The sequence below is a fragment of the Dermacentor albipictus genome, chromosome 1, assembly GCF_038994185.2.
Source record: "Dermacentor albipictus isolate Rhodes 1998 colony chromosome 1, USDA_Dalb.pri_finalv2, whole genome shotgun sequence".
In the NCBI taxonomy this organism is placed as follows: Eukaryota; Metazoa; Arthropoda; class Arachnida; order Ixodida; family Ixodidae; genus Dermacentor; species Dermacentor albipictus.
The window spans coordinates 458,237,617-458,245,383 of record NC_091821.1 but is presented as its reverse complement, the minus strand read 5'-3'; the positions used below and the strand labels follow the sequence as shown (position 1 = coordinate 458,245,383).

Sequence of the window (7,767 nt, the reverse complement as noted above, 5' to 3'; positions counted from 1 at the left end):
GTGAGCAAAATGGCTACCGCCTTCACCCTCCCTTTATGTGTAGCGACACTCAACGTACGTGGGCTGAGGAATATAAGGCGTCAGCGGCAGTTACTACACGTGCTTAGGCAGCATGAAGTTGATGTTGGTGCAGTGCAAGAGACAAAGATATCGTCTGCTGGTGATGTCAACATTGCGCTGCAAACTTTTCAACCTGATTACGAGGTGTGTATTAGCCAAGCATGTGGTGCTTCCGCTGGATGCTTTTTGTTAGTCAGAAAGCAGTTAAATCATTCTTCATTGTCGCTGCGTGTTGATGGGGAAGGCCGCCTTATATGCTGTGACCTCACTTTTCATTCCCGTAATTGGCGATTTATTTGCGTTTATGCTCCCTCAAAAGTGAGTGACAGGAAGGCTTTCTTCCTCTCGCTTGCTCCGCTCCTAGATACTGACAGAGATTTGGTACTGTTGGGAGACTTCAACTGTGTTTGTCATTCCAGAGACCACTCATACCTAACTACTCGTTATGATGCAAGTGCTGCTTCCCTGCATCAGTTAACGGAAGATCACAATCTAATAGACGTGGGCGCCTACACCCCATCTTGGGTGCGGTTCACGCACTTTCAAGGCGTCTCCCATGCTCGACTTGATCGTGTGTATGTTTGGACGAGTCTCTGGTCTAACATTCACAACTACGCCGTGAAGCCTGTATTTTTCACAGACCACTGTTTAGTAGCTGTTTCATGGGGTCCCCGAAAATTCCGCAGGTTTGCTCCAAACTGGGAACTGTGGAAACTTAATACACAACTTTTGCGAGAGGAAAGTTTTGTAAACAAAGTGAAAGTATTATGGCTAGAAATAACACAATGTCAACAGCTTCCTTTGTTTGCTCGATGGGAAATGTTCAAAAATAGAGTAAAAAATGAGGCGATTGCCATTTCATGTGAGCTGTCTCAAAGAAAAAAAGCTGAAAAGCATTACCTTCATGATCTACTTCACAAGCTGCACGCTTTCGAAAGCCAGGAACCAGGGTTGTATAGCGATGAAACAAACATAGTTCGCGCACAAGTACAGAAATATGAGACGGAAGTGTACAAAGGAGCAATGGTTCGTTCACGCACAACTCGCTTCACAGAGGAACAGCCCACAAAAAGGGCTCTCGGTGATGAGAAGCGATACGCGCTTTCTAAGCAAATATTAGAAATTGAGTCTGGTGGGTCTATATACACAGACACGCCCCAAATAATAAGCCTATTTGAAGCTCACTATAAAGATCTTTTCGCTGCAGTTAAGCCTCAGAATGGATACGAAGAAAACGCTGATCAGTTTATTTCGCTTATGCCACACTTAGAAGAAGATGATCGACTCAGCGTTGATGGGCCAATAACTCGAGAAGAAATTAATTTTGCCGTTATAACGCTGCAGAGGAACAAGACGCCTGGTCCTGATGGCCTTAGTGCTGAATTTTATATAAAATTTCAGGAATTCCTGTGTCCTTTTCTGCAGCAACTTTTCGAGGAAGCTTATCAATATGGTGCGCTTCCTCCATCTTTCTATCAGGGCCACACAACCTTAATACAAAAAGCACTGATGATGAAACAATAAAGAGAGTAAACGGTTATAGACCGATATCATTATGTAACGTGGATTACAAAATATTTGCAAAAATACTGACAAATAGATTGCAGACAGTCATTACTAAATTAGTAGGTGATCAACAAACATGCAGAATTCGAGGCCGCTCTATACAGACAAATGTTCATATTGCACGTTCAGTTCTTGAGTGCATTGAGGGTAGTACGGATCAAGTAGCTCTTCTCCAGATTGACCTCGCCAAAGCCTTTGATAAGGTTCAACACGAATTTTTATTCCAGCTACTGCGACATCTTCAGTTAGGGGATGTATTATACAATGGTATAACACTTTGTTATAAACACTGCACTACAAAGTTAATTGTGAATCGTACCCTCTCAGATATAATACAACTACAGTCATCCGTTCGTCAAGGTTGTCCGCTCTCGCCTTTACTCTTCGCCATATACTTAGAACCGCTTTGCTTAAGCGTGCTTTGTGACTCGAGCATTAAAGGATATATGTATGCCGATGAGGAAATTAAAGTGCTAGCTTATGCAGATGACATTGCCTTCTTTTGCGTCGATAAGCCAAGCATTACCAAGGCAATAAACGCTACCCTGCGTTTCTGTGAGACTGCAGGAGCTACTGTAAATTTTGACAAAAGTAGAGGCTTTTGGCTAGGCATGTGGGCGCTCACTCCCTCTGTATTCGCGAATATTCATTGGAATCAGTCTCCGTTGCGATATCTTGGAGTACCTCTCGATAACTTCCGTAATAGTGGACCTCATTGGGCGTCCACGATAACCACTATCCGTAGAAAGGTGACAACCTGGCAAGGACGTGATCTCTCCATTTTTGCGAGAGCTAAGGCATGCAATACATTTCTCGCTTCTAAGCTTCTTTATGTTCTGCAGGTCTTGCACTGCTCACGTGTCCATGTCCAGGCATTTCATAGAATATTTGCATGTTTTATTTGGCATTCATCATGGGAAGCCATGAGAAGGGACAACCTTTTTCTCCCGCTTGAAAAGGGAGGCCTGGGTCTTGTGCATTTGTTTGTGCGACAATTGGTCATGCGCTTATTTTACCTTAAAAATGTCCGTCATCCATTCCTTCTCGCAGTTAATCGAGCACGGCTTGCGTCACACCTCCCTTTTCTTTTTGTCACGACAAACGTTGCTCAAGAACTACCGTTATGGGGCTTCTTAAAGGAACTTGTCGACACTGTTTCATTCTTAAAAGCCAGATTCAACCTTGAATATTTGTTTACCGTTAATCGCACGTCGCTAAATGCAGCACTTATAGATAACCTTTTCCCTGAACCGCTGTACCGAAAGCCGTATCTGTCTCTATTTGGTCAAGATGTTCTTTGCCGTGTCCGTAGAATGTGCATTGCGCCAGCAGCAAAAACGTTTTTCTTTAAGCTGCACACCTCCACACTGCCAGTTAAAACGTGGCTTCAGGAAAAATGACTCTATGTACCCTGGAATACAAATTGTAGGCTTTGCAATCAACCCGAGACAATAGAACATTGCTTTATACTTTGTCGTGACGCATTTCTTTTTTGGGACATTTTACAAAGAACTATCAAAAAAGACTTTCCTCTCACATGTTATGGTATCCGGTTCCTTCCTTTCAAAAAGACAGCCAGTAATACACCATATGATTTGTTTATGTTATTAGGACTTTATTCATTATGGAGAAGTCGAATGATCGACAGACATGCCGAGCCACCTCGCTCGACAAGGTCTATCTTCCGAGAAGAGACTGCTCAAGTCCGGAGTGTGGTGGCTACATATGATCCCGTCCCTGAATGGATTTCGCGTCTGGACGCTTGTGTTTGTTTACCAGAATTTTGAACTGTCATTGGACTGTATACTTTCTGTGAATTTGTTTCTCTTGTATGATCATATGTGATGTAACTGTAGCGGTTTGACAGTAACGATAATTCCATGCAATAAAGAAAAAAAAAAGCTGGAGTGGCGTAGCGGTAAGGTGTCGGGCTCGGGATTTGTAGGTCGGACGATCGAATCCTGGTGGTAACAGTTTTATTTTAGTGTTTTTTTTTTCTTTTTTTTATTGCACTAAAACGCTCCTTGTTGCTTTCTGTATTCAAAAAAATATACACGGCGTCCAGGCACCGCATATTTAACGCGCTAGAGCTGTTTTTCGCCCGAGTAGCCAGTGCCTCCCAGCACGCTGTGCCTTCCCAGCGCCCCAGCATCCAGCGCGCTGCACTGGGCCCATAATCAGGCGCACTGGGTCCCAGTGGCGCTGGGTTTTGCAATAGGGACGCGTGACCAACACTGGGCGGGGTATTGCCAAGGGTGAAGAGGAACCGGCCGTGAAGCTGGCTGAACTGCTTGGCAAATTTTTCACCGCTGAGCGTATTGCTCAATGGCCAAATCAATTCCTGGCCACCATAGGAAACTCCTCGCTAGCATTTTCATGCGGCTGGTGCCAGGGTTCTCCTCGTGCAGCATGTTTAGCACGCGGTACCTCAGCAGCTCCGGAATTACGACTCTTACGCCTCACGTCACGCAGCCCTGCTCTAGTGACAGCTCATCGCGGCGAACACAGTAAGATTTCAATTCTTCTGCCTGCTGTCTAGGCCACCCGTTTAGCGTATATTGTGCCACGCGGCATAGAGTTAAGCTTCGCTTCGAGACCCTTGCAATCTCCTCTGCTGTCAGCGGGAGACACTGAAAGATTGACATGCAATCTGATGACTCGTCGTTCACCGGTCCTGATTGGAGCAGCCTAGACAAGGCGTCTACCACTTCAACATTTTTTCCTTTGCTAAATTTCAGCCGGTACCTGTAAGCTGCGAGGGTTAAAGCCCAGCGTTGCATACGCGCGGCAGCGATAGTCGGGACACGCTTATCGTGCCCTAGTATCCCAAGCAGTGGCTGGTGGTCTGTATATATAGTGAATTCTCGGCCGTACAGGTACCGGTGAAATTTATTTAGGCCAAAAATCAACGCCGGGGCCTCGCGTTCGCACTGCGTGTATTTTTTTCTGCTTCCGACAGTGTACGCGAAGCAAAAGCAATTGGTTTTTCTTCACCTTCAGTCGTCTCGTGAAAGATAACGGCTCCTAAGCCATATGACGATGCATCGCAAAGCATTGCGAGCGGTTTCTTGACGTCATAGAATGTGAGAACCTTGCTGCTTGTTAGCAAGTGCTTCGTATCTTTAAACGCGGTGCCGCACTCCTTTGTCCACGACCATTTTCGTTCTTTTCTATGTAGCCGATAAAGCGGCTCTGCTACTGTCGAAGCGTTCATAAGAAACTTTGAGTAAAAGTTCCACATACCCAAGTACGCCTTAAGCTCTGCAACTGTAGTGGGCTCGGGGGCTTGTAAGATTGCGCTCTTCTTGGTGTCGGTAGGGTAAATGCGTTGCTCAGTCACTGTGTGACCCAAATATGTTAACGATTTTCGGAAAAAAACGCTATTTATCCAGGTTAAGCGTGATGTTGTATTTACAGAGGCGTTGCAAGACACGTTCTAGTGTCTCCTGGCAGTCGCCGATATCTGTCCCTGTGACGATAACGTCGTCAATATAACAGCCTACATGTGGGATGCCATGAAGTGCCTCGTCCATCATTGCCTGAAAGATAGCGGGTGCACTTGCCACCCCGTAAGGAAGGCGCTGAAATTCGAACAACCCAAGACTAGTGTTTACTGTCAAAAATGGTCGTGACTCCGGAGTGAGTGGCAGCTGCTGGTACGCCGAAGAAAGGTCTAGTACACTGAACACCTTTCCTCCTGCTAAGGCAGTGTACAAGTCCTCCGGTCTGGGTAGGGGGTAATAATCTGTTTTGAGACAGGGGTTTACTGTAGTCTGGTAATCCCCGCATAACCGGACACTGCCGTTTTCTTTCACAACTGTGACAAGTGGGGTAGCCCACTCACTCCGCATTACAGGACGCAGCATGCCCGTTTCCACGTGTTCTCGCAGCTGCCGCTCAACTTTTTCCTGCAACGCAAACGGAACTGGTCTAGCGCGGCAAAATACAGGAACTGTACCCGGTTTTATAACAATCTTTGCTTCAAAGTGTTGTATTGTCCCCAGCTTTTTAGAAAACACGGAAGGGTACTTGTGTTTAGCACCGCGAGTCTGTCTTCAACTGCAATCTGGCCAATTTCTAGCCAGTCAAGCTTCAAAGGTTCTAACCAATTTCGCCCCATTAGTACAGGCGACTTCCTCCCGTTGTTTTTTACAACAATGACTGGTAGAGTCATGCACCGATTGTTGTACTTAACCACCACGTCACACTGCCCTTTTAGCTGTATTTGCTCCCCAGTATACGTGCGAAGCGACATTTTGCAAGGTTCACATTTTACATGTTGAAATTCGGACAGGTACGCTTGCTCCGGGACAATTGTGACAGCCGCTCCCAGTCAATTTGCATATTCAGTTTACGCCCTTCTATTTCCACACTCACTTCATAAGATGATTGGTTGGCGTTAATGACATGGTACAGTTCCTGCTCCGAGTCCTCGTCAGAACACTCGAGCGCATGCATGTTTTTTGGCTTCGCTCTAACAACTGGGCACATGCTTTTCAAATGACCTACAGCCGAACACTTGCGACAAATAAAATTTTTGTACCAACATTCTTCCGACGAGTGTCCCCTGCCGCATCTAGCGCATTTTTCGTTCTTGCGGGCTTCGACATGCTTAGGATTAGCTAGTCTCTGATACTGGTGTGGTCGGCTTTTCACGACTAGCACGGGTGCCTCTCGTTCTCTTGACCGCAGTTGTTCAGTGTCTAGCGCCGCTAGTTCTCTATCCAGGGCGATTTTGCAAGCGCCATCAAATGTCAGCTCTCGTTCAGCAAACAGGGTACGCTGGGTCTCTTCGTTCCGTATGCCAGCAACCAGCCTATCTCGGAGGGCGTCTTTCAAAAAGTCCCCGTAGTCACACTTCCTGACTAAATGTTTAAGTTCCACGATGAACCCCTCCACGCTTTCGCCCTACTGTTGTACGCGCCGGTTGAACTTGCACCGTTCAGCTATTACGGAACTCCTGGGGCTGTAGTGCTCCTTCAGGAGGCGTTTAACTTCTGCGTACAACTTTTCTCCCGGGGCTGCCGGCACAACAAAACTTCTCAGTACTTAGTAAGCTTCTGGTCCTATGACTGTCAAAAAGACGGGAAGGCGCTTTGCGTCGGAGATATCATTAGCCGTTAAGAAATGTTCGAAACGCTCTAAGTACGACTCAAAGTTTTGCGTTTTCGGGTCGAACTCGGACATCTTTCCCAGTGGCGGCATTTCGACAGCAGTACATATATCCGTTACTCATCAGTTTGGCGTTTCCTTGCGTGGACGTGCTGCGAGCTCCAATCCCCGTTGTCGTTCCTTGTGGCCGAGTACTTCCTCCGCAGGGGTGTTCGGTGGGCGGTGCCGTACTCCGGGAGCACGTGCAGCGCCTTGAAGCTGGACGAAAACTCTGCTCGCTTGCTTCCGTTCGTGCCTGTCCACACCTGCAGGACCAAGGCCGTCGTTTACGTGGGTATGCAAGACCCTCGTCGCCAGTTGTTATAACGTCATCACGCAGCCAAACCGGGAATGGAATCAGTTTATTCAGTGCCAGCGTACATATATATATCGCTATGTGACGTCACATGGAACATGGCAGTTAGCCCGCCCAGTACACATGCGGCATGACGTGTTGCGCTATCATAGTTACAATATCATCAGCTTTTGCATGTTGCCTGCACGGTGATGGAGAAAAAATTTGTGCACATTAGAAGAAACCTGTAGACATCTTTTTAGCGTTGGTTTAGGCGGGCATGCCTTAGGGTGTGGTCTCTCTGACGTGCTCTAGTTCGGCATATTTTTTTGTACTTCCTTGCTTAAAGCATGCCAAATGCGTAGCGCCTATTGCAATCCTAAAGTGTAGAAGCTCCTCTACAACGCAATATGCATTTAGGGAAGGCATTATAATAATCAATTTATTCTATTACGGTTCTATTACGACATAAAGCCAACTTCCATATTTATTGACTACTTGAGTTAAAATTGACACAGTATATGTGGCAAGTAGATATGTTTTACACTGTGCCAAAAGTGCTTGTTGCTTCGCCAGGACCTGTGCCAAAATATTAAATGGCTGTTTCGCTGCTGTGTCAGGCTAAAAAAATATTTATTGTTCAGGACACGTGTATTTTAAAACATTCTGCACACACACAAACTTTTTTGTACCTC

The 7,767-nt window shown here is 46.2% G+C and overlaps 1 pseudogene; it reads right to left on the bottom strand.

Moving 5' to 3' along the window:
* Nucleotides 1–5,898: 5,898 nt before the first annotated feature.
* Nucleotides 5,899–6,831, bottom strand: LOC139054390 (uncharacterized; annotated as a pseudogene).
* Nucleotides 6,832–7,767: the final 936 nt, after the last annotated feature.